The sequence below is a fragment of the Nasonia vitripennis genome, chromosome 2 (genome assembly GCF_009193385.2).
Source record: "Nasonia vitripennis strain AsymCx chromosome 2, Nvit_psr_1.1, whole genome shotgun sequence".
Lineage (NCBI taxonomy): Eukaryota > Metazoa > Arthropoda > Insecta > Hymenoptera > Pteromalidae > Nasonia > Nasonia vitripennis.
Window position 1 is genome coordinate 25,898,252 of NC_045758.1, and position 27,632 is coordinate 25,925,883.

Below are 27,632 nucleotides of genomic sequence, written 5' to 3' on the forward strand. Positions count from 1 at the left end.
TAAACCGCGCTATATGTGGTCATGCCGGCTCTTCGAACGAGTGTATATATTATGCGGCATTTATTTATCGGGTGTAAAGACGCGCCGGATTAACCGGTTTATCCACTCTCGCTCCGCGTGCAGCGTTAACGATTGTTATCGTCGTTGAACATTTTTTCATCATTTTCCGATGCTCTCCTCGTTTAATATCCTGCTGGAGGGAAGACAGAAAAAAATCGGCGTATATTTGAGGAATGTTACATGCCGCTGCATAAAAAAATTATGGGACAGAGATACACAGCCGGCAGCAGCAGGAGCGAGGAATTCCTTCGGAATTCTCAACTCCGGCGGCGGCTGCTGCGGCGGCGCATGCACATCTCGGCCAACCTCAAGCTCCATTTAAAATATTCACCTTCAGCCCGAAAGAGAGTTTCGCGACGACACGCGCGTATTCAAGGAAACTCGAGACTATATCTCTCGCCGTTGCTTTATTAATCCCCCGCGCGCGCTCGCGAAAGCGTATCTCTTCGTCCTCTCTCGCGATTGCATATGATTTAATTTTACAACGCGGATTTTATTATTGTGTGTACGCGATATGTTCTCTGTGAAAAAAAAATTAAGGAAAAATGACGTTATAGCGTGGAAAAATTTTGGAGAAGAGAGGATAATACAAAAGCGTTTATCGCCCCGCGCGCGGGGCTTTACACTCGGGCGCAGCTGGCGCGTTAAGTGGGCCGTGACGTGATCGATTTCGCGGGCGGACATACTCACACACATACACACAGCTATGTGGCGCAAAAGCGGCGATTGTCGCGTTATTATTAATGCACGCCCGGCGTCGTCGTCGTCGACGGCGATTTGAATATCGTTTGAAAAAAGCGTGAGCCTCGTAAACGCCAGCTATAGGTATAGTATGCACATCGGCGTGGGATAGCGTTATGGGTGAACGTAAACACAGAAGATAGTAAGGCTTTTCTTTCGATGCCGCCGGCGTTTTGAAAAGGGGAAATCGGGAACGGTGATAACTTGAGCTTAATTATGTGAAGCAGGTATGTTACACACAGAGGAAGGGAAACACCTGTGATTGTTTGCCGATTCTTACGTGAGCGGTGGAGAGGAAATTTTGCGTCAGAAATAAATCAACGATAATAAAAGGCAATATAATCAAGTCGTATGCATAAACATTTTCGTATAACGCGCGAGTTTGCCGTGTTTTCACACACGTAATACAAAATTCTCGCGATCTAGTTGCGCAACGACGTTCACTTTATTTTTTTCGTTCATTATACATACGCTGATTATCGCAACATCCCATCCTCTATTATACCTGGCGCATTTCCAAATTACAGTAATGAGCATTCACGCTACATAGAAAAACACAATCTCCTCATTACGAAATTCTCTCGCTCGCTCGTACACACACACACACACACACACACACACACGCGCGCGCACACACACAACGGACCAAAAATAATTCGAAAAAAGAAAACCATCAGCATCAAAAAGCAGCCGAGCTCACACAGCGGCGCACAATAAGCGCCCACGCGCGGTGTCCGTCTAGTTGATCCGCGTCGCCGCAGCTTTTCGTTCCCCAAACGAAATGCAATGCATCTTTAATTAAATCTCTCTTTCTCTTCTCCCGCACAGAGCAGCAGCCCCTGGGTGTATCCCCGATGCAGTTAACCGAGAGGGAAGGGGGGTCAGAGGCTTTAGCCGTTTAAATTTATTCCGTGCATTTCAATCTGCAGCAGCAGAGCGTTGGTATATTTGGCTTTCTCTCTCACTCCCCCGCAATTCTTGATCCTGTACCGGCCCCGCTTGCTCATATACGTATGTTTTTGCGAATTTGCGCGGCTTGGAGAATAAATAAAAGACGAGCTAGCTGCTCTCGGGCCGAGATTGCCTCCGCGCTGCACTGCTTCGCAGAGAGAGAGAGAGAGAGAGAGAGAGAGAGAGAGAGAGAGAGAGAGAGAGAGAGAGAGAGCCGGACTGCTATGAAAATGAGCGGACGAACATCAGATGCTGCGGAGCTGCAGCGCGAGTTATCTTGCGGAAAAAGCGCGCGCGGCTGTTTGCGTAGTACTATCGCGCTGTGTATACGGTTAAATAATAATTTCTCGATTGCGCAATTCTCATTACTCGACGGATAGAGAGAGGGTACAGTGGATTACGTCAAAAATTGCCGCGCGGCGATTCTGTGGATGAATTAATCACGCGCGTATACGCGGTCGGCTCTGGTTGTATGGTATACATAGGGACGTATCTGAAATGTGCATCGGTGTGTTTTTGTGTGTATTAATTCGCGTCCGGTTGCCGCATACGTTCCGCGCTGAATGTTTAATCTCGCGTCTAACCGATTGCGATCAGTCCTCTCTATGTACACTCTACTGCAATGTCGAAAGTGCAAAACACAACGACTGGATTCCGCACATTTAGGCTTTTACTTTTTCGCTCGCGAGAAACGCCTTAAAAGTAGGGTAATTTTTCAACTTCCCCCTGTACAGACAGAGCGGATTGCCGTTCCGTGTCGGTGCGCGTGTCCTAACCTCGTTCTCCTTATTTTCGCGCGTGATACATGTATATGCTTGCTTGTCGGTGTGTAGATGCTCTCGTTCGCTTTAATTCGATACAGCCTCCAGCGGCCAATTACCGAGACGTGTGTGTGTGCTCTCTGGGTTTGGTGATGTGTATACCTGCTTTTGAAGTGTCAAAGGATACATATGCTTGACGTGGGTTTTGATATCCATTTTTGAAGTATACAGTTTGTTAAACTGAACGACAGTAACTTCGCGAGGTGTAAATACAAGTTAGTTGAGGTCGATAGGGACCGCGATACGTCGATGAATATTTATCAGTTTCAAGTAGGTATCTCTCGAGATGTAAAATGACAGATTCAACAGACACCTTCGCGTTTTCCGAATATAAAACTGCGCTCGCGAGAGATCATTTGACCCAGTTTCCGCATTTTGTACATTTCAAGATCCCTTAAAAAATGCATCCGCTTATAGCGGACCACAATAGACACCGCAGCAGAAACGCGTTTCTCCGACATCGGGTCAGTGTGTCAGCTCGCTGTCACATTTATTTTTCTAACACGTCTGGCACTTCCTTATCTTCTCTAAATACAAAGCCGTCGTCGCGATATCACCTTCCATACACTACACCGTCAATCACGTGTGCCGCGTCGCATCGAAGCTCGCGTCTATCCTTATCACTAGCAATTATTGAACATTTAACTACCATTTACTCGCGCTTCGAGCCACTTTTTATCATCGCTCGCTAACGAGCACTTGTAGCACCTGTACTTTCGCTCGCCGCGGCAATTATATGCGCGCACTCCGTTCGTTCACGCCCCAAAACTCGAAAGACTCATCGCGGTAATAACGATTCTCCCATCGCAATCAGCTGCTATCCCGATAATCCACCGCTGCTGCACATCACTCGTAGAAATGCAGGTACTATTTTCGCGCCTATAATCCATACTATCCATATAAATCCCCAGCAGTATAGTATAGGTATATATGTAGTAGTAGAGGGCGCAGTAAAAGAGAACCGCACACCCGGTCTCTTCTGCCCGGCGAAGCTATCGAGTTCCTTGCATATTGATAGCGCGCGCGTCGACTGATTAATTATTATGCCGGAATTCTGGGGGATTGCCGAGAGCTGCACCGCCGCCGCTCATGCATATTCCTCAGTTCGCTGCAGCTCTCCCGCTCGAAAGTCTAGAAGATTACGTGCGAGCACGAATCAAGCGAAAGCACGCGCCGTTCGCTTGTACTCTATATAGCTATATACATTTGGTTTAGAGAGAGAAGGGGGTGCTATATGTATACACGTGGATGCGACTACGACGACAACTTTTCGCCGGATTCCCGTGTTTTTTTCTGAGAGGGAATGAGGAGCGATTTTTACGCGACGATGCGTTATTTACGATCCGATTTTACTTTCAAATGCTCCGAGTCGAAGCCGCATGGAAAGTGCGGCGGGTTATACCGCGGCATCGAAGGGAGAAAGAGAGACGGCGAATATAAAGTCCAGTATAATTATTTGTCTATCTCGGTGAGACATCGAGGATATAGCTATATATACATGCGATGACACGCGATGCTGTGCGCGAGGGGAGACGCACAGACACCGACACCTGAGATTGCTGGCGTTCGTTTATAGGGGGGGGGGGGCTATATGGGGGGAACCGATCCGAGAGAGCGAGCGCCTTTCGCTTTTCGCTCTATGGGTTAACTCGTTCGCGTTAGAACGGCCGCGAGCTATGACGCTGCTGCTGCTGCGTTTAAAGGGGAATGGCGAGTATTGGATATTTGCGCGCGCAGGTGTTGGAATCATTTTTTTTGTCGAGGAATCGTTTGAACGCTCGGGTTCTTTTTTCAGACTGTGGTTGGTTTGCGCTGATAACGTATTGGAGCGTTGCTTAGAGCGTGGAACGATTTTGTCGGGATGTTTCGAATATAGATAATAAAAACGATTCATATAATAACTCTCGACACACAGGCGTACACCTAAAATCCCCGTAAATCAGCAGTACAATCCTTCGTCCATATAATACCACCAGCGCACAGCGCTAAAATCACGCGAAACCCGAAAGCCAAGACAAAGAGACTCAACTCACATTGGCACAAAAGAGCGAATCGCACACACGGAGAGAGACAAGGTCGGCTAAACAACTCTCCGTATAGAACGTCGGTTATTTCGCGGCGTAGACAACGTGTACTCGGTGTATGAACGCCGCGGCGGCGCGTAATGGGCAGCCATTTAAATTTTAAATGGCCGAGCGGAGCAGCAGCAGCAGCCGTCCAAGCGAACCGTTGCACCGCGCGAGTAAGCGCTAGCGCGCTCATCGGGTCAGATAGCTGTAATTCGTCGCTTCCTTCGTATACACACACATACACACAATGCACTGGTGTGTATGCTGCGCTGCAGCTAGTTTCTCTATCGGCCTCTTTCGTCGCGTATATAAACAGAACCTCGACGATTTGCAAGGCTCTGTGTTTACACGCGCTTGTATATATGTATAAAGTATGGATATACTATACGTGGAGGAATGTGCAGCTGTGTGTAGGGGGTGTAGGGCTGTGTATATATCGGTGATCCGAACTCTCGTGCGGCGACGAGTAATTGCTTTTCGAAACTCGAGCGCGATGAGCCCGAGGCCTCTTTCCTCTCATACTCGGACTCTCGCGTCGTCGACGCCAATGCTGTGTATATAGCTCTCTACAGGACACACGACGACTGCTGGCTGGTTGCTTCTTGTCGTCGTCGTCGTCGTCGTCGAGTCCAAAAAGTCGGGTCGATAAGTTGCGAGTCCGAAAAGTCAATATTGCTGGCTGCAGCCGTTGGAAATTCGCGCGGGAGCTTTCAAGTTTGTTCGCTGCGAGAAAAAAAATCTATTTTCGAGCTGAAAAAAATCACGCGTCGTATTTTACGATACACCCGGGAATCATTTAATCAGGAGAAGAATAATCGCTACGCGGACACAATGAGCAGCAGTAACCGGACGCGTACACATTCAACGTACGCTGAGGATTCGCACATTAATACACGCGGCGGCGACGGTTCTTTTCTCGCCGTGAATCACATCGACAGGTCATTCATCAGTCGGACTAATACAAGGCACTTAGCTCACCGCGTCTCCGCGGACCGTGACTCGTCAGCTCAGCCGCTATCGTCCACACACGCGGCTCTTACGTATCCGAGCAAGTATCCCAGAACCTCTCTCTCTCTCTCTCTCTCTCTCTCTCTCTCTCTCTCTCTCTCTCTCTCTCTCTGTCGGTATCATCATCAGCCACGGCGCACACAGAACTCCGGAGGAGAGACATATCCCCGGCTCTCTCTCTCTCTCTCTCGAGATTACGTTCTGGAGATTTGCGGCGGCGATGATCGTGCTTGATAATCTCGATTAAGCCGCGGCGATGGTGTGAACGTGGCCTAACGGTGCGAGGCCTTCTCTCTCTCTCTCTCTCTCTCTCTCTCTCTCTCTCTCTCTCTCTCTCTCTCTCTCTCTCTCTCGCTCCTTACGGTTCTCTCCCTCGCGCGACCTCCTCTTCTCTTGCTGCGCTGCATCTCTCTCGTATATACACAAGCATGTGGTTGGACCGGTTGACTCGACCTCTTCGTTTTTCCTCTAAGCTTCGCGGCCTGCATTCTCGCTACCTCTATGTATACGGGTTATACAGGAGAGAGAGAGAGAGAGAGAGAGAGAGAGAGAGAGAGAGAGAGAGAGAGAGAGAGCTCGGCTTATTCGGTCGCGAGTTTTGCAGGTGCCCCGTATAATACCGCGTGGTCCGTTTGAGATAGAGTCGCGCGCGGGTCTCCATGTAGACCTGTAGCAGGGAAGCCAGTGTGTGTGCTCACTCTCATGCTACGGTATACGTATCTGCAGTAGAAGAGGAGGCCAAGTCAGTGTCGGCGCGGCGGAGATTCCGATAATCCGAGTCCCTCTCTCTCTCTCTCTCTCTCTCTCTGGATATTCGACGATCCTGCAGCAGCGTCATGCATGAGTTCGCCCTCGAGTTTCGGATTCCCTTATTCTCTTTCTCTCTCTCTCTGCGGTCGCGAGTGTACGTGCAGCGTCGACTCGCTCGGATTTTATTACCCGAGCAAGAGGGGAAAGAGAGATAATCGTCGGCTTGTTTGTGAGCGTGCGTGTGGGTGTAGGTACGTAAGTATATAACGTGTGCGCAAAAACGAATGTTATTGTTCGCTGTCCTTTCAGCAGAGATTCCGAGCGTTATATGCACAGCGTGTGTATTTTCCATGCGCCGTTAATTCTTTTCTCTTCCGACACGAAATATTGACACCCAAAGCTTCAAGAGGATCGGCGGCCGCGCGCGTCAGTTCGTAGATAAGTACCTAAACCCGCTCGCCCGTCGCTCATCCGAAACGTCGATACCAACACTTCGCCTTAATTGCCGTCAATGCTCTCTTCGAAAGGATATGTATTCTCCGGAAGCAAAGGGGCATATCGTATGGAATACAGCCGCTGCACTACTGCCATCTCGAAATTCGCCTCTTCAGAGCGGCAGTGCCTCTCTCTCTCGAGTGACTGTTAAGAATTTTGCGCGATTCATACTCGCGAGCTGGAAAGTGCTTTTACCGGGGCTTTCAATAATACTCTCCCCTGCGCAGCAGCTTCCCGACTCGCTGCTGCATGCCGCTGGCTCCCGTTATACGCGTGCTTCTCTCAAAGCACGCATTTTTGCAGTATAGCCAGTATAGCGCACAGCCTCTTTCTCTGCATGCATGTGCTCCGCCGAGGGATAAACGAGGACGCGATCGCGATCTTCGACGTGTTTCGCAAGAGCTATAGCCTGGCTATGTACGTCTGCTTGTACAGATAGATGTAACAGCGAATACACGTTCTCATTCGGGGTATTCTGGTCGAGGCGAGCGACAGTTCGCAGGTGAGGCTGCTCGTCTTCGCGAGAGTATAGAGCTGACGCTGCGATTTCATCTCGCTAGCTCGCTATTTCAGCCTGGGAATCGATACACTACACCACAGCAGCAGCGGCATAGCGGAGGACGGAGAGGCTTTACGATGTCGTTGCTGGCTTTAGAGCCGGCTATCGTCTCTAACGACGCCCGATTATTTGCGTGGCATGAGACGGACGGAGAGAGCGAGCGAGAGCATAACCCCCGCAATTAATGACACTGTTATACAAGACGGCTGGAGGAGGAAGCTAATGCTCGCCGCGGATTAGGATGTATTTGTTATCTTTGAGCTGACGTTGCCTGGCTTCTGGGCTTCTCTCTCTCTCTCTCTCTCTCTCTCTCTCTCTCTCTCTCTCCCGCTCTCTCCCTCTCAGTTTTATGCTTGGAAAAATATGACCGAGTTTTTTTCACTGCTAATTGCCGTACCGGCGATTCTCTCTCTCCCTCTCCTTTCTTGCTGCCGCGAGCCGCAGTTTTGTTTAAGTGCCGCAGCCGCTCGCTCAAGGTTCCCGAGCTCCAGATTTTTCCTCGCGAAAATGAAGGTATATATATACTTTTTGCCCTCTCGAATATGCACACCGAAGCTTCTCTCTCTCTAAAATAAGCTCTCCTCGCGCGATCGGCGAGATAATTTCGGAATCGCGTTACTGCCTTATTTACCAAGTTTAAATCTGCCTAAGCTCAGCGCTAACTCGATGCAAAAGTTATGTGCTCGCTGATTAACTCACAGCAGCAGCAGCAGCGGCGGCGGCGGCGGCCAACTATGCCATCGGGCTATCGAAAAATCTTCTTCGTCGGACCCGACGCTTGTTTCTCTCGCTATCCCGTACCCAGCTCCTCCGCGCCTTATTCTCGTTAGCCTTGATTTACGGGGCTTTCGTCGCGCTTGCTTGCGTCCAACCCTTCTGCTCTTTTTTCCGAGCGAATTACATAAAATAGCCCCATCCACGGGGACGGCGACTTTGTTCGGACTCAATTAAAACTGCTTTTCTTCCGCGCAGCTGCTCGGGAAACTTTTCGACGCCCGGCGCCGCCGTTGTGACGCTTCGTGTATACAGTTCTAGCGGAGGGTTGTGCTTACGGCCCGCACTGCCGGCATGCACACAAACAAACATTATTGGAGAGAGGGAGCTACTGCTGCACTTATACAGCGGCTGTACACTTTATTCTTTATAATGATTTCCTTGTATACGGAGCCGACTTATTTGGCGCAGAGTTGCTCTTGCTGCGTGCGCGTGTTATATTGTGTTCTCGCTCCTTTGTAGCACTACTGCTCGAAAGGCTATGCAGTTTATTAAACAAATTAAAGCCTGACCAAAGCGTTTTGACAAGCGTCGCGCAGCGATAGAGGGTAGACCATGTGCGGTAGGGGTTTTCGGAAGGCTGCTGCAACAATATTAGTTACTAACTAATTTTACGAGCACGCATATTGTTCGAAATTGAATTCCGCGCCCAGCAGTAGTTACCACGGACCTTCCAGAGAGAGAGCTGTGTACGTGCCGCGGACCCGAGCACGTCCGGAACTCTTAAAACAAATTCCCTCTCTCTCTCTCTCTTTCGCGAAAATTGCAGCGAATTCCTCAGAATTTTTCAGAGTCATATTACTATTGCTCGCTCATTTTTCCAGAGTCGTACGCAGAGACCGTATTCCTTACTTTGTACCGCTCTCTCTCTCTCTCACGTACGAGTATATACGGGCGTCAGAGGGAGTCGAACTATCTATCCTCGCTGTACAGAGAAACAAGAGGCTAATGCAATAGAAGCGTACACAGAGAGGTAGAACGAGAGAGAGAGAGAGAGAGAGAGAGAGAGAGAGAGAGAGAGAGAGAGAGAGACTCTGGGCACAGTGGCTTTGCAGCAGTGCGCTGGCATATAGCGCTACTATATTTGCTACGTAGCGTAACGTCAGGCTTGCCGCGCCAATGAGCTAATCAAAGGGGACGATGAAGGCGGCGGAGGTTCGAATGTCGGTATGCTGCGCGCAAACGAGGGGAGAGTGAATGACTGCGTACGTGCGCTCGCGCGCGCGCGCGTGTGTGTCTGTGTATAGGTATATCGCGTTTGTCGCTGCAAGAGAGAGAAAGCCGAGAGAGGCGAGCGTAGGAGTGTCGATGCTCTTTATGCGTGCGCTGCGTGTGTTATGTGCTGCAGTGCACCGAGTGATGCATTGCGTTCAGTTGCGCTATTCTCCGAGGCTGCGCTGAGTAGGTATACTGAGCATTCGTTCGTTGGACTGTGTATAGAGAATTGTGTGTAGTTGATAAGCGTTGTTATGAGGAGAGATGCCATTCTGCTAAGCAATAGTAGCCTGCTTTCCCCTCCCTTCGACTTGCCGATTATAACCCAGTCTATGACTGGCGCCGATAGGTGGCGTATGGTCGTTTTTCTATTTTCCTCCCGAGTCTACATATACTACTGGTTGAGTACATGGCTTGGAGTCGATAATTCATTAAGCCCGTGCCGAAACAGATAAGGGCTTTCTCTGCGTTTTACTTTCTTTATATTATACCTGCACTTTCGTCAGTGTAATACTCATAATTTGCAAGCTTTCGAGCTGCTAGATATCAAGTTCTCCTCAACGAATATAGCTGAGGAATCCTAACGATCGCATACAATCTTCCGAATCAACCGATTAAAACAAAGCTCCCTCGAAAAATCCGTAAATCAAGCCATCATCAAGCGCGCGCGTCACTCCCATATCCATCTCCGTCTCTTGAACTTCGCGCACGTCTTCCCTCGCGCACATCGGAACCGACATATATATCTCTTGCGCGAAAGGCCGCGATATACACGAGAGAGAGAGAGAGAGAGCGTGTACAGCGAGAGCTGTACGCGGGATAAGCGGGTCATTACAGCGCGGACCGCGGCATTAATTCTCCCCGAGACAATTATACACTGTGTGTGTGTGCGTGTGTGTGTGTGCGCGCGCGCGTGTGTGTGTGTGTACATAGCGCGTGGAGGGACGGACGGGACGGGAAGGGGATTCGCGAACGCAAATTGCGCCGGTAAATTCGATCTACTCGCATTCTATGGCCGTACATTACTTGCGCTCGGAGTTATGTATCTCTCTCTCTCTCTCTCTCTCTCTCTCTCTCTCTCTCTCTCTCTCTCTCTCTCTCTCTCTCTCTCTCTCGTGTACACGCCGTACTACCGCCACCGCTGTTATCTGCAAGCCGTGTCGAGCTTCTTCTTTTCGCGCCAACAGCGGTATAATCGATTCCGATCCGCTACGAGAACAATGGTCCTTCGTCAAGTATAGCGGTTTGTGTCGCGCGACTGCTCACCCCCTTCTCTCGGCTAAAGTTGAATTATATATGCAGCCGCCGAGAGTGGGAAATTGGGTCGTCGCGCGCATAAACCACGTTTACGTGTACTGCCTCCTGGCTTTTTTTCAGTTTGTTTGCCTATTTCCTTGCGCTCCGATTAAATTCTCGAATTTTCCCGCGTAAACGCGAGGCGAACTTTTTCGCTGCGAAACTCGATATTGAAAACTGGCCTGTGCGCACAGCAGCAGCATGTAACTGAATTATTCTGCGGCGCTACAACTACCATTTTTCCCTCGAAAACTCTCCCCCGCGCGACACTTTTCAATCATCGTCGCGCTCTGCCACTGCATCGCGCGAGACAATGGCATTGTGCGCGATTTCCTCCCCCGTATACACACACAACAACAGCAACAACAACAACAACAACTTTGCAGCCGCCGCGATAAAATTGCGGCGGCTAAAGAAAAAAGGCTCTCTCTCTCCCTCGACTGCACACACACAGACAGGGCAAAAAGCACAGGCAGTGGCTGTATGCTACTCCCTCTCTTTCGTTTGATCGATGAAAATCGCCGGGTGCAGGCGGAGGTGCCAAAGATACAATCGCCGCGGGGAGAGAGAAACACGAGCTCACGGCATCGGGACATTTTTCAAAGGCCTATTTCGAGGTTGAACCGCCGCCGACGCTGAGGAAATTAATGCGCGCAAGTAGAGAGAGAGAGAGAGAGAGAGAGAGAGAGAGAGAGAGAGAGAGAGAGAGAGAGAGAGAGAGAGAGAGAGAGAGAGAGATTTCGAACTGGTAGAATTACCGAGTTGCTGACCCCCACTTCTTCTTCCTCGCTTTGTATGTTCAGTTGTACGAGTTCTCTCTCTTGCGGTAATCAATTTGTGAATTATACAGTTCGTACGCTTGGCCATTAGGGCCTGCGTATGTTCACGTGTACTTGAGCGAATTGATGTGTGTCAAAGGCGTTATTGCTTCAGAATTTGAGACTGTTATAACGTTCAACAATGCTCTTATAACCTATATTCGACCATTATTAAGTTCTTCGAATTCCGAATAAGTCGATGGATAAATCATCAACTTGCCGCATGCATTCATTTTTCCCCATGAGCCAGAGCGTGATTAGCATAGTAATTGATTCGAAAGCTCGATTCTCGAGCGTATAATTTCATGCAAATTAAATCCCGCAAAAGTCTCAATTTCCCCGATAAAAAGCCCAGTAAAAAAGCCCAATCTCAATACACATCTCGGCGGCGAAAAATTGAGATCCAAACGCAATCCCATCTCCGCGGGCAGAAAAAAATCCGCCCCATTAGATTAGATATCCTCGTACGGCACGTCGTCAATTGCCGGATGATAATACACTGCTCGCGCGGAAAGCGACGCGGAGAGGGAAGAGAAAAAATTCATTAACTGCGCGATGAGAATTCTCATCTCGGCTGCCGCCGCTTATTCTCGGTCAACGAGCCTCTCCTCCGCGCAAGAAAAACTCGGCCGCCGGGGTATATATGACTAAGACGCTCGAACGAGAGGAAAGAAGCTCTCCCTCTTCACAATCTAGAACCGAGTGCCTGCATATTCCGCGGGAGGATCGAGACGGAAGCCATTAATGGCGGAGGAAAATTTAAACGGAGAAATGCCCTCCTCCCCCACCGGGAATACGCGTCCGCTTATGCGAGTTCCATATACACACATTGTGCGCAAGGTCAGCTTCCGGTACGCGTATACTCATATATAGTCGACTGCTACTACGGCAAAGTACCTCAATCTCTTTGCCGCCGCCGCTGCTGCTGCTGCTGGCGGAGAGAAAAAGGCGCAAAAAAGCGTCGTCGACGTCGACGTATATAGGGGCGGCCGGAACTGGAGCGAAAAGGAGAGGCCCTTTTCTTCTTTGATCGAGCTGGCGGCGCGCTCCAGTTCTCTCTCGGCGCTCTCTCGAAATTTGAATTCTCTCCACAGGCTACACCCACGCCCACGCGCCTAAACATAATACTCCGCGCGCGCGCGCGCGCTCTCGGATTAAAAAATCGCGCGCGTTCCGGCGGTGAAAAATTTTCCGCGAGCGCGCCGCGCCATAGCTGCAATTAATGGGGTAGCGCGCGTAAAAATGAAGCGCAGGATGAGACCCGATAAATCGCCGGCCGTAAAGCGTCGTTAAGGAAGCTGCGCGAGCGAATTTTTTTCTCGCTCTCTCTTCTTCTTCCAGCTCCGCGCGCGACGGATTTTATATGTGAAACACACGGCTAGCAGAGGAGGACCTCAAGTGCGACAGCCTGTTTATGGCGCGAAAGCCTCTTTATACTGTACCAGCGAGGCGATATCCTCTTGGCTGCACGCGCGCACGGGGATTTATAAAAAAGTGTAGGAAAAACTGCTTTTGCCGGGCCGAGAGAGGCTCTTATGTGCGCCCCCGACTACTACGACGATGACGTCATACTCCGGGGGAAAAAGGCTCTAATGTTCTATTTGAGCGATAAAATTTTATTTTGTTGGAGAAAGAGAGAAGCGAGTGTGGGTTCTTTCAGCGGAGCTGCTTTTTACCCTCGGCGAGGCGCGAGGGTCGAGTGAATAAAGTTGGATTAGATTTTTTCGTCGGAAAATGCTTCGCTCGCTAATTTTTGACTCGCTCCTCTCCGTTGCAGCAGTGAAACGTATAGTATAAGCTGCTCTTTTTCGCAGCGAAAATATTTAGCCTTCCAAGCCAGCTCCGTCTCTCTCTCTCTCTCTCTCTTTCTCTCTACCATTCCCGACTTATTCACGATTTCGAGAATAGAATCCCGCACGCTCTTTTCTCTCCCGCGGTCCCTTTCTCAGCTCAGAGCTCTCACAATACCTCCCCCCCCCCCCGTCTCTGAATTTCAAAATCATTAGTCCGGCATTACAATGCTATGCCCTTATTCCTCTAAAAAGCTCGCGCTCGCTTTCCAAAGAAGCATCCACAAAGATCTGCTCTCCCGATAAATCCTTCTCCGATTTCCAAAAGCAGATCCGACGCGCGCCTGGAAAAAGCGACTTCTCTCTCGTGCTCGGAAAGTTCACATTAATTAATCGGCCAGTCAGCAGTAACAACCCAAATGAATGCAGCGGCTCTCTATATACTACTGCCGCTACAAGCTCGATCGAAATCCCCTCTGTACAAGCTGCAAAAGAAAATAAAGCCTCTCCTGGAATTGAATGCAGAGAGCGGCGGCCGATACTTGGAAAACTCGTTATAGAAGGATGATCGGTGTCGCGAGTTTCCTCCGATTACTCTTATTCAGTTCGGCTCTCTCCGCTTTTCTTGTGCGCACATCCCCTATTTGGTTGCAAGCTATACACCGCTGCAGCTCAAGGTGATCGTGAATCGCTAATGCGACCGCACAATCGCGGGATATCATCTCGATCTCCTTTTCGATGTTTATAGGCAGTGTGTGTACGAGCGAGGGATATTTTCGAGTCGATTGCCTCGAGCGAGATCGGCGAGAGGAGAAGAAAAAGTATAGTATACGCAACGCGGCTTTTTTGCGAGAGAGGGAGAGCTTTCGATTATGCGTGTATGCGGCGCACGGATCCGAAGCCGGCAATTTATTCACGGCGCGGCGGTTGCTGCTTTTGCATTTCTTTCCCTCGATGCTGCTGTGCCGCTGTACCATCGGGACTTATGGGCTTATGTTTTACTACCGACGGTTGCATCCGCCGCTTCTCTCGTTCTTGCTTTTCTTCTTTCGTTCTTCTTTCTCGTGTCCTTTATTCTTTCCTCCCCGCGATCCTCTCCCACGGCAGCAGCGCAGTAGTAGTACTCGTTCTGCTACTCATTGCTGCGAGAGGAGGTAATAGAAAGTTGTGTTCGATGAGGCGAGCGCGCGATGAAATTTATACCTCGGGGAGAACGCTCGCAAGCGAAAGCGTTGTCGACGGGATCGATCTTACATTGAGAGAGACGAGAGCTTTGCTGTAGCGAGAATTTTGCAAATTACTCGGGCATTATAGGATTCGCGCTTTGCAAGCTGGATGAAAGATTTCGATGACGAGTGAAGTTATGCCGATACTACTTCTTCCAATTGAGCACATAAACCCCCCATAAATAGACACTCGGTTCGTATCACCGGGCGTAAACGTAAAATACACGCAATTATCGCGCAGCGTCTGCAGCGACCCCTAGCGGAATTTACGATCCACATCGCCGCGCGCGTGTGTGTATAAAACAGAGCCCCGTACGTCAGCCTATATTATTTACGAGCTGCGCACACCGCGCTCATTGCTTTTTCATAATCACCCCGAAGCTTCAGCAGGTGCGTTCGACAATGCTCTCGTGCTAGAATTATCAGGAAGAGAGAGAGAGAGAGAGAGAGAGAGAGAGAGAGAGGTTGCAGCGAATACACAGCATAGTGACAGGCGACCGCAGCGCCATTTCGGGTGCGCTGATCCGTCAGCCAATCGTATAGTCGAGAGAGCCGCGCGTCGGACGCTCCATTAGGCGCTTCGGGGGGTCGGTTCCGAGCTAAGCGAGATCATCCTCCCGCACATCCTCCGCTTTCATGATTAATGCATTCAACAACCGCGCTCTCTCCTCTCGGCGCAACCGGCCAAACTGACAGCCGTCACGAGCTGTTATACCCCCGCTCTATATGTCTCTCTACTGTGTACCTTTCGAGAGCTTGCGGATATATCATGCCCTGTGTGTGTGTGTGTGTATAAAACGAGAGAGTTCCATTTTTTTCGCTGCATCCAGTCTTGAATTTCAATCGGTGCACAGGAGAGGGCTTTGCGCGTTGGCCGGTGTAACGCCGCAGCGTTCGAGGAAAAAATAGAAACGGCACAGCACGTGGCGAGTTTGGAATCAATATTAGCATACGTATACGCCGTGTGTTGCGCTTCGGCGGGAAAAGCTGCGCTCGAACTGCGGGGAAAAAAGTTCCGAGCTGATAAAAACGAACCTCCCTTTTTTATGTAATATCGACGATGGAATATTACAAAATTTCGTATTCAAGGCCGCACATAATCAATTCTTTCCAGTGACAGCGCATCGCCACGTATAATGCAAGAGAACTGCGAGGGTCAGAAGCGTGGAACACACACACGACTCCACGAGCCGCAGACAGAGTCATCGAACTATACTTGACGGCGGATGTTCCGGCGTGTCGCCTCGTATATCAGCGACTTGTCGAACGCGCTGCTGGCAGTAAAGTTTAACGATGCCGCGTCGCGTGCAAATCGCGCGACTTCTCTCTCCCTCATTGGATGTAAAATCCAATGAAACTTAATCCATCCGTAATGTAAACCTACCGTAGACAAACGCAGCGCCGAAAGTTTTTCATGCGTCCAGCAGTAGTAGGAGCGAGTGGAGTTGTAAAAAAAATTCAGAGCTACATGCGGCGCGTATGGAAAACATTTACATTCCGCTGAAGTCGGCTGTATTTCCGAAGAGCGTTTTACGGCGCTCGTTTTTGATAAAACTTTTACGGCGCCTCGAGAGTGCAGCACGGAATAAAAGCGCGCTGGCCGTGCGGCGCTCCTCGACGATACAGTCGGTTTTTTATTGTTTAAAACAACTTTTTCTTTCCCATACGTAAGTGCGCGGCGTGCGGATTATATAGAAAGGAAAGTTTTTATATTCGCGAAACACAAGATTCGCCGAGTTTTGTATAAAATTAGCATACACGTCCCAAAAAGAGAGAGGGGTTCCATCTTAACGGTCGTTTTGTATCTGATAAAACACACGGTCTAAATATAGCGCTGCGAGCGTGTGTGTGATCCCCTACCTCTCGTCCTTTTTACACCTCGTATATGGGTATCCGGGCGTAATTTACAGCCGTCGTTTTTATCAAGTCGCGCGAGCGAGCGAGCGAAAGAGAAACGGCCGCTCGAGATTGCCGGCTGCTCGAAATTTCGTCGTCGGCATTGTTATTACGCGGCGTAAAATCGATCGAGCACTCTCTCTCTCTCTCTCTCTCCCTCTCTCTCTCTCTCTCTCTCTCTCTCTCTCTCTTTCTCTCTCACGCGCTCTACATACACAGTTTGTATGTATAGAGTATAATATATAGGGTGTGTAAACTTCCGACACGTGTTACTCGCGACGCGCGGAGATCTGCGCAACGGCTTCTTTTCGTCGCGCCGGGGAAATTTTAACAAAAATCAAGCGCCAGCCATCTCTCTCAAAGGGTTTTAAGCTCGAGGTGCAGGAATTCCTAAGTCGCCTGTATGTGACGCGCGCGAATTCTCGAGCCGTAGAATATGTCCCTCTCTCTGCAGAAAGCTCGTTTTCTCTCTCGCTCTCTCTCGACCTTATACTTTCCGGAATCACAGCTGCAGTCGAGATTAAGCGAGAGGGAAAAAATGTTATGCATCGTCCCCGCCCCCGGAAGATATATGAATTCTCGCGACTTGATTAGCGAGAGCCCTGCATTTATCCTTCCAGCGCAGCGGCGGTGACTCGTAAAAGTGACAAATAAGCCAGAGCGGGAGCTCGCGTATTTATAGTCGCGCATCGGGAGCTTTCAGCGAGCTTTCGAAGCATGATCCATCGTGAGCGAGCGAGAGAGAGAAAAAGGTCGCGAGAGCCAAAGTTGTGATAAATGACGAGAGATTTACGAGTGCAGCGCCTTCGCCTGTGAGTCTGTGTATATGTACACGCGTACGCAGTAGTGGACGTGCAGGGCGGATAAAACGGGGGCTAGAGAGACGATGTATATACGTAAACCGCGGAAACTCCGGATGAGGCCATTCGTTCGGCTGCCGGACCGCAAATTGAGCAGTTTGTTTCGCAAGAGCGAGAAAGGAAATGACCGTTCCATCTCGATCCTTCTCTCTCTCTCTCTCTCTCTCTCTCTCTCTCTCTCTCTCTCTCTCTCTCGCTCTGCTGGTCCTGGCTCTCCTGTAGTACGTATAGCGGAGTTCAATTTTTTTTACTCCACTACACTCCCTCTGTTTCGCCGTACTCTTTCGATGAACGGATAAATTCGCCCCGGCGGCGTTAATTTTACTTTCGCGCGCGAGCGCGGGTTAAGCAGTGCCGCTGGGGAGCCATTCCCGGGAATGTGCTCTCGATTATGCGCTGCGGGAAAGGTATATTGAATGCCCCTACCCACTATATACATACACACACCGTGCGCGGCCAGGAGTTAATTTTACAAGGCTGAGGGAATGTGTTAATTTTCTCTATAGCTATGCCTTTTTTATACCAAGCGTCGTTGTCGTAAAAGTTTGTTTAGCTGGAAAAAAATTGCTTACGCACTAATTCTACAAGTACACAGGGAAAAACTCAAAGTGGCCTTCGAAAATTTTGCCAAGAAATTTCGCGCGTTTAAGAGACGTCGCTGCTTCAGAACCGTAACTTTAAATTGGCCGGCGCAATTTCTCCGCGCGAGGCGCGCGCGTAACTTGAATAATTTTCCAGCCCGCGCGCGAAAAGTAACGAGAGGCAAAAATGTCAAGCCCCAATTTCGCCCCCTTTTCTCGGAGTATATACACCGCGCTGCCGCCGCTGCCATACTGCCCGGAGGTGTATTATTAATTTTCATCTGCAGCTTCGCTCCTGCTGCTGCTGCGCGGAGCCCGCGAGGGACCATTTGAGAATAGTCTCGTAGCAGTAGCAGAAGTCGGGAAAAGTCATGTTTATTGAACGACGCGCGCAGGTAACGCGAGAGCAGCAGCGGCGTGCGGATATAACGTGCCTGTGCGTGAGGATGTAGGATGAGGATGAGGTGGATAAAAATATGCGACGGAGGTATAGGTATATATGGGTATAACGCTCGCGAGCGATGGAAATTGGAGCTTTTTGTGTTGCGGAGGAGAGATCGGAAGGTGATCCTCTTGCTGAAAGCTGTTTTTGCAATTTAAATACTGAAATAAGCTCGCGCGGAGAGAGGAAGATCGTTAAAGTGTACTCAGCGCGCGGAACAGGAGCTTTTAATTAATTTCACTCGACGAGAAAATCCATCTCGTTATTTTACCGTTTGAACAACTTTGTACACAAGCGCCTGATTTATCCGGCCCCGAAAATGCCTCCCAATCCGTATCCCAGCCTTAAGCGCAGACACACACACACCCACACACACACATCAGTCGCGTTCTCAAAGAGGGAGAGGACACACAACAAGAAGCCAGCTCCCCGAGAACGAGTAGCAGTATAGTAGTCTAGGACGCACCGCTGTCTCGAGATTCCTCGCACGTCGCGGATATACCGTCTGAGCCAATCTTGACAGGACGCGCGCAGACCCTATACTGCAGCAGCGCCACGTGTCCCTGATCCTACGGGGAATAGGTTGACGTTTATCCCGCCGCGCGTCTCGCCGGCTCGTAGCGAAACACAGGCTAAATTATGTCGCGAGTGCCGTTTCCGCTGCGCCTAATTTATTTCCCAGCTCTTATACCTATGCTCGCGAAAATTTCCTGCAGGTTGGATCGAAAATCCTCAGCCCCTTTTTCTCCTGGAAAATAGACTTCAGCAAAGCCTTAATGAGAATTCTCCCCCGGCGCAGTATATACATGCGCTGTTCTCTCTGCCGGCGCCTATATCCTCCTTTGATCTCCCTCCTGTGCCGGCAAGTGAATTTCACGCTGCAGCCATTTGAATTTACTTTCGGCCAAAGATCGCTCGCTCTCTCCTTGGAAGCGGCTCAAAGAAAACCGCAAGTCCGCGACTCTGTATATAACGGCGCAAGCGAGGGCTGCTGCTGGGGATCATGTTATAGCACATCGCGTACATATAACAGTGCGAGCGCGAAAGAAGGAGGAACAAAGGCTGGCGTGTTACCGACTACTAGAACAGCCATTATGCACTCTTTGCCCGGCCGACATTTCCTCTTTTTTGCGCTTTGCGTACACACACACACACACACACACACACGCGCGCGCACGCACGTACACTCTCGGGCGCGCGAGATAGAGACCTTTACGACTCGGCCGCTATGCTCTCTAATTACGCGCCAGCACGATATCTCTGCTTTTTTCCGTTGTTGCCCGCTGCAAGACCGGAGAGCGATAAAGCCTGCATACTTTTATCGGCGTCTGTGTGGAAATTCGCGGAAAATTGCCCCCCTCCCCTGGAAAAGCGAATTTTCACGGCAGCGGCTCCCGCAGCGGAAACGCTCGCGGATTAAGTCGAGAGAGTGAGAAGATCGTAAATCAAAGAGTATAGAGCTTGCGGTGTATATAGTGGCGGCCGGCTGCAATAACCATTTCGCGCTTCTTCGCGCACACTCGCGTGCTATATAAACCCACTTCGATTAATTTTCGAACGAGCTGCGTATGTATATTCTGTATATAACAATATACACCGCGCGCAAGCATCAGCGCTGCGGCTGTCGATCAATTACGGGCCATTGTTCCATAGGCCCTCGTCGAATTCCGTGCGTTCAGCACGCAGACGGCTCGAGAGCGCCGCAGCTCTGAAGAGTCTGTCTCTCTCTCTCTCTCTCTCTCTCTCTCTCTCTCTCTCTCTCTCTCTCTTTCTCTCTCTTCGAGACGACGTCGCTTCTTTTTCTCTCTCTCGAGCGCGACGCGCGCATGACATCGAGTGACGTGCAATTCTCTCTTTCTCTCCCTTCCTTTCTCTCCACTCCCGCGCTTTTATGCCGCGCGCCCACGATATAGAGCCTATACTTACGTCAAGGGCCGCGTATCATGCGTCGCGATCATCCCCGTCTTGTTATACGTCGAATATGTCTCGGATTATAAAACTGCGAACGATTCCGACGCGCGTATTACGCGGCGAATATATATCGCTTCGATTTGCCATAGTCGGGCGGCGTTTAATACGAGCGAGGGAAGACATAGCGGGTTATATCTCCGGCTGTCCTATACTGCGTATAACACCGGTAGCGACTCTCCGTCTCTGCCGGCCGACTTCTTAATAGAGGCTGCTGCGCCTCGAGAGATTTATCGCTCTGCGACGCTACCGTGTGCAGCCTTACGTACAAGGAAGATTATATTTCGCCGGTGAAAGTTCGTACAATGCGCCTTTTGTACAAGCGCGCAGGCATAATCGATCGTTGCTCCTATGCGAGGAGCTTTCGTTCGTTAGCGGCCATTAATTTTTAACTCCGGGTACAGAGAAAGCCAGTGCAGATAATCGACTGCTGGTTATCGTCGGAGCGCACCGCTTGCTAGAGACAAAGCTGTACACAATATACTGTATACGTATAATAACAACAACAACAACAACAACACGCCCTTACGGAGCAACGTCTCAATCGGCTTATCCGGCGCGTAATCCCTCCGGTAAGCTAAGCGCATCCGCTAAAAGTCTTTTCACAAGACACAGCCTCGATCGCGGCTCTCCTGCATCCCTGCACTTTATATACATATATATAATGTATAATCCGATCCGACTATAGGCTCTCTATATAGCAGACCTTGGCGCGGCCGCGTATCGGCCGATTCGCAGGCATCGCGTCTCTCAAGATTAATGCTCCTCCTCCGCCTTCGCTGCGCTCGTTATACACCAGAGAGATCTATAGAGTGTATACCCCGGCGGCGCTAAGGCGATTACGATTACGTCGGGAAGCCATCGTCCGGAGATATCTCCTCCGTCCTAGTCTTGGCTCTCTCCGCACGTATGGGGGCTGTGCATCGGTGGGGGTAAACGAGGCCCGAGCTTGCACACGTGCCCGGACTTTTTCGAACGCTGCTGCTGTTCACCGGGGCCAAATTAAGTCGAGTCGTCGGACGATACGTGCGGACTGCGAGTCTCTTTCTCCGGGCTGACTCCTTTTTATTTTACTACTACTACTAGCTGCTGCTGCCGCTGGAAACTTTTTTCCAGCTCTCGGCGTGATTTCAGCTCGACGATAAATCCCGCTCTGCAGCACTTGCAGCCGACGCATTAACGAAGAGAGCCGCGCGCAGCAGCAGCAGCTGGGATATAATATCGACGAATAATGCGCAGCTCTCCTTCTACGACTGCTCCACTCTCGCCCCGTCGGCGGCACTATATATATAGCGTTGCACAATGCGCGCGCTTCATCGGCTTTTGAAAAATCTTCGTGCGCGACGAGAGAGAGAGAGAGAGAGAGAGAGCGAGAGAAGTGTATTCTCGAAATTACTCTGCGCCAGGTTTGCTCAGAAAATATACTCGCTCTCTTGGCTTCTCTTGTAATTCAAGGAAAATACACTTTTCCAGCAATCCTGAGCGCCGGCAAGCTCAGATCTATAACCCGAGGCGTTTATTCAAACTTTGGGAGGATAATTTTTTAACGAGAATTCATACCGCGGACCTTTTTCCAGAGATCACTCCGCTCTCGTTACACACCTCGTCAAGCGCGAACTTTTTCCGGCCCGTCGAAGCATTCTGGCGCGCGAACATACGTGCGCGCACGTCGTCGCCGTCCGTAAATTCGCTGATCCAGCTATCAGAAATCGCCGCCGCGGAACTGCTGACGATCGCGCCGCGAAAATCTCCGCTTCGCCCTTTTCCGAATTCGATAAAGCGGCCGACCTTCTTCCATATTATATTCGTAAGCGAGAGGCCGATATTTTTTCGGGACGATTTTTCGCCCTGTTGTCGCGTCCAAAGCGCGAAGTGGACTCGTCTTTTGAATGAGATAGATTACGCGCCTTTTCCGCGCTAGAACTGAGTACACACAAGCGAAAGTGGACAGATTGAAATCGCGGAAGAAAGCTCGGAGGAGATTCCCCGAGGAGTCGCGCGTTATCTTAATTTTCGAGCGGCTTCTCTCTTTTTCGCGGGCGCGGAACGAGAGCGTTAATGAGCTGCTGGATTACGGTGTACAAGCGTTTTATATGGACTGCGCGGATTTGCAACTTTTTGTACCCGATATTCGCTTGTTTTCGTCCCATATATATATATATATATATATATATATATATATATATATATATATATATATATATATATATATATATATATATATATATATATATATATATATATATATATATATATATATATATATATATATATATATATATATATATATATATATATATATATATATATATATATATATATATATATATATATATATATATAAAATTATAACCGGTGCGTCCGGGCAAACAACGATATTTTGCGCATACGGTTATAAACGTTGATTATAATTTATCGCGAACACACACAGTCGTCGGGGCGTGCAATCAACAGCAATAAATTCGGCAATACGAGCTCCATATACGGCTTTTTGTATAGCGACGTTAAATTCGAGCGAAGAGTCGAGGGAGGTCAATCTACGAGCTGAAATAATGGCCGGTAATCACGACGCCGAATGAAATGTAATTATCGATCAAACGGCAATCGGATACGTAATACCTGCATTATTCACGAGAGGATATATATATATATATATATATATATATATATATATATATATATATATATATATATATATAAAATCCGTATGAAGAAAAAGTGACACACAGACGACATCGAATAATTATAGTAGTCACTGTGCATAACTCCATACACACGTTTCTGCACTACTTACTCCCCGAAATTGAATTTCCCACCAAAATAAAAAAATCTCCATACACGCGCACGATTACAGGGAATCCCAACGAGTCGTCAACTTCCGGCATTGCGTATAACGCTATCATTTAATAGCGCTTACCTGTCCGCGTACACGCTGGCGAAATGGGAATCCGATTGGCGCTCTCGGCGTAATGAAAAATCGCGCGAGTAATCGAATTCGCGTCAGGCGGCAGCGGCGCCCATTCAAAACGCATTGAAAAGCCTGTCCCGAGCCATATTACTTTCCCTGCCGGCTGATGCCGCTGCAAAAAAAGAATAATATTACTCGCCGTATACGTTCGGCCGTCTTTATTCGCATTGCTGCGTTTCCAGTCTCGAGATGTGTACGCGCAAACTCGGTATGAAAGTGCAGTGGAGCGAGTATGAATCATTTCCATCGATTTCAGCCTTTTAATCCATCTCTTTCTCTCTCTCTGTTACAGAAGTGCGCTAGGAGGATCGCCCATTAACGTCGCCGCCGAGAGAGCCGCTGCAGCGGATTTTACAGCTCTGTACTTGAAAGGTAACGGCGGATTAAATATTTATATCGAGAGAAAAATCGTTCGTTCGCCGGACGTAAACTTTTGTTACATCCGAGTGCCAGCGAGAGAGATATGCCATTACAGTGTACTATACGCGGAGGAATCGGCGAAAGGCGCGTATAAAAATCATTCGCTGCACTCGAATTACCCTCGGCCGTGCAGTAAAGGAAAACCATCGCCCCGAGAGATATTGTTAGAGAGAAAGAGCCGGTAACTACAAATTAGACCCTATAAATCGCGAGCAAGAGGAGAGAGACATTAAACGCGCCTGGTATTAATTTAAAACCCCGTCCTCCTTTCGTTAAACTCGTTTCTTATGTATACACACACACAGGATCTTACGTGAATTATCCGATTTTTAGCCGCTAATAGCTCAACTTTCTCGAGCCACCTACTACGCTCCTGCGCACATATATGCAAAGAGAATATTAATAACCCAAGCGGCTACCGGCATTATATACGTTGTCCCCCCCTTGTTGTGTAGCTAGCCCCGCGCGCGCCGCTTTTTACGTAAGCCGCGAACGCGGCCGTTAGCCGTAAACTGCGCCGATAAACAACGACGGTGGACCGGCGCGCTGCGCGAGAGCTTTTTTGTTTTACGTGTATAGGTATTCTACGCGGGCTAACGACAGTATAGCCAACGACGACGAGGAGGTCTGAAAAAATGTACGCACGCGTATACGTGTGGGAGTAGGCCGTTTCGTTTTCATTACCGGAGTACTTTTCCCCGGACCGCACGTGTCGTTAAACGCACTCGCGGCAGCCGATGTACCTATGGGAAGAGGCAGAGAGAAAGTCCGCTTAATAACCGGCCATTAGCTCGTTCGCCGCGCCGCTATCCGAAAATCGCCGAGGAAGGCTCCTCGAAAATTCAATTACGCCGCCAGCAGCTCGTTCGCCTATATAGCTATCGAATTCCTCTCTTCGATGCCGGCATCGCCGCTGCTGTGCTCCCAGAGGAAAAATGCCGCTGGTTCTTTTTTTTTTTGCGCGCGCGCGAGAGAGTAAGCACGCCTATTATTTTTATGCCCCTTTCGGCTTATTTCCACGGAGCTTTTCCTTATACGCGGTATGCTTTTTCCGCGACGATGTCGCAAGGAAGAGCTTTCGATGCTTTTTTTACTCGGGGGAGCTGTTGTGTATAGGTCGAGGGATATAAATCTCGGCTCTGCTGCGGCTGCTACGTCGATAGCCGAGGATCGCGTTTAGGCACGCGGTATAAGTCCCCCTTTTCTTATCGCTGCAGCGGCGTTTTTATTGCCCCGACGCGCTGTATGAGATGCGGATATAAATTTTCCGTCTTGGAGGAAATTAAAAGTTCTGCTCCACATACGTGTAGCTGAACTTTGCATAATGTATCGCACGGCTTCGTCTCGACTGCCGAGTTATCGATATAGAGGAAAATCTTCGAGAAGCAATTCCCCCTAGATTCGCTGCAGGAGTAACGGTTATCGCAGTTACAGGTCTCGAAATCAATGACGCGCCGCGCACTAACTTATTAATAGATGCAGCGCGCGCAGCCCCCTCCCGATTTCCTTTATTCCGTTTATCGGCGTCAGCGCGAAGCCATTCGCATCGAGTACTCGTGTACGCAGTTACTAAAATTTAACGACTCGAGCTCTCGTCGTAGAATTCGTTTTAGGGTACATTAACTCGCCCGCGGCGTCCCTGTGTGTGTGTGTGTTTACCGCGATATGCATCGCTGGAAAGAAACAGCTATATAGCTCCCGTCATTATACGCACAGCTTATACAGAGAGAGAGAGAGAGAGAGAGAGAGAGAGAGAGAGAGAGAGAGAGAGAGAGAGAGAGAATAAAAGTCATCGGTAAAAATTGAGTATTCCCGCGGTATGTATATACATATACGTGTATACCTATACCTATATAGGCGAGTGCGACTCATTAGCGTGAGTAATGGCAGATCGGAGCCGAGAGGAAGAATATAAAGCTACGAGTGCGGAATTAGAGAAAGAGAGCGCGAGTCGTATCGCGGAATGTCGTTCTCTTATATTCGGTGTATAATGGCGCGCCTTTTCAGTCGGCTGGCCTCTCTCTCTCTCTCTCTCTCGCGCGCATCAGCTTTGTACGAGGATCAGACAATAACGCGCTGCTACTGTGGCTCTCCTCCGCAGATTATTATCCTGAGAACAGAAGCAGTAGTATAGCGCACGCGATGACGTCGATAAGACGCAGCTTCTCCCCCACCGGCTCTTTGCGGATGATAGGCACGTATAATGGGATTTTTGTTTGTAAATGACCGGAAGAGCGGATTAAGACGGCTCTGAAAAGCCCGTGTGCGCCGCCGCGCGGTATTATGCGCGAGTCGAGCTCATTACCCCGCGGCGGATCCTTGCTCCAGAGAGGAAGAAAGGAGAGACGATCTCTCAGTGCGGTTGTGGTATGCGCGCGGATACATTCTTTGTGCGATCTCGACTCGCGCCAATTAAGCGAATTATAGGAGCTTTCTTGCGGAGGAGGATTTTTCCTCGGAGCATACGCGTAATTGCGCGTATAGGAGCAATAAAACGTGAGCAAGAGCGGGGTGCACGCTAAATTTCCGGAAAACTTGAGAGAGGGAGAGCAAAGTCGTCGGGGGATACGTAGCATTATGACGCTTCCTCTCTCTCTCTCTCGCGCGCATTACCATGGAAATTGTTAACCCGAGTTTGAATTGGAACTTCAAAACGTTATACATGTTCGCGGGAGGAGGTGGTATTATTAATGTGCCAAGACTGGCTGCGCATTATAATAATAAAGTTCGCGGAAAATTTTGTGCACGTAGAGATGTTTCACTGACTCGCACAAAAATCGCGATAATAAGAGAGAAATTTTAAAAATCGCGCGCTTGCCGAACCAAAGCGACGACGCAAAAAGCCGAGTGCTCCGAGAACAGAACTCATCCCGCCGAAGAAGAAGACAACGCTGCAACGAGAGAGTAAGTGGCTGCAGCGCCTCTCTCTCTCGCAATTATTACACCGACACGACGCTCTTATCTCAGCTCCGCCCGGCTTTCCGCGTCATAAGTCAACTTCCCGGTACGCTATACACTATGCGCCGCGTACGAAAAAGCTCTCGACCGGATTTAGCCGTCGTCCGATTAACACGTCGCCGGCGACTATATACACTCTCTGTTCTCCCTATGGCGTAACTCAGTCAGTCAGTCAGCCCCCCTTGGTAAAATCGCTAGCTCCCAAGTTTATCGGGGGCGCGAGCGCGGGCGCAATCGTAATTTACGGGCGTGCTTAATTACGCGGCAGTCGCTAATGGAGCCGAGACGTCGTTGTGCGTTTAATTCAAAGGCGCATGCGCGCTCGATGAAACGAACGAACTCGCTAGCGTCACACACACACTCTCTCTCTCTCTCTCTCTCTCTCCTCTCACACACGGGGGCTTATTTCAAAGGACATACACCTATATACACGACTTGCGGATCAACCGGCGAAAGCGTTGGCGGCTCTCTGTCGAGGCCTCGATTTGATTTCTCTGCGAGCGCACGTCCCTTTGGCCAGAGCTGATGGGCTGTCTCGTTCATTTTAATTCATCTTTGAATATTTTTGTTGATGAATTATACGCATATCGGGTGAAAGGATTAATTTTATCAACGGCTCGTGTGGAAGCCGACTGGGATATTAAGTTTGGTTTATATAGTCGAATGTACGCGTACGAATTTTTAATGAGAGCCTCTGCCGGCGAATCGAACGCTAAATCATGGTCGTTAAAAGAAGTAAACTAGTCGCAGCAACGAGTCATTCATCATTTCAATTGAACCGAGTCGAAATCCTGGCGGACTCGTTAAGCTCCGCAAGCGAATCGATGTCGACCCAATTACAATCAAGACTACGACGACGTCGGCTAAAAAGTCTTCCGCAAAGATCACCGTCGTGTGCCGCCGCTGCTCTCCTTTTTCTCTCAGCTCTCTCCGGAGTCTTCCTCTTTCCCTACGAATCCAACGAGT

At 49.4% G+C, this 27,632-nt stretch overlaps 1 protein-coding gene across 2 annotated transcripts in view; it reads left to right on the forward strand.

The window, feature by feature from the left end:
* Window positions 1-27,632, forward strand: part of LOC100121727 (putative polypeptide N-acetylgalactosaminyltransferase 9) — a 95,865-nt gene that overhangs the window by 4,414 nt on the left and 63,819 nt on the right. For both annotated transcript variants that reach the window (XM_016982080.3, XM_016982078.3), the window contains exon 2: window positions 23,581-23,660. The gene's annotated coding sequence lies outside the window, so the exon portion shown is untranslated. The remainder of the gene's footprint in view (window positions 1-23,580; window positions 23,661-27,632) is intronic.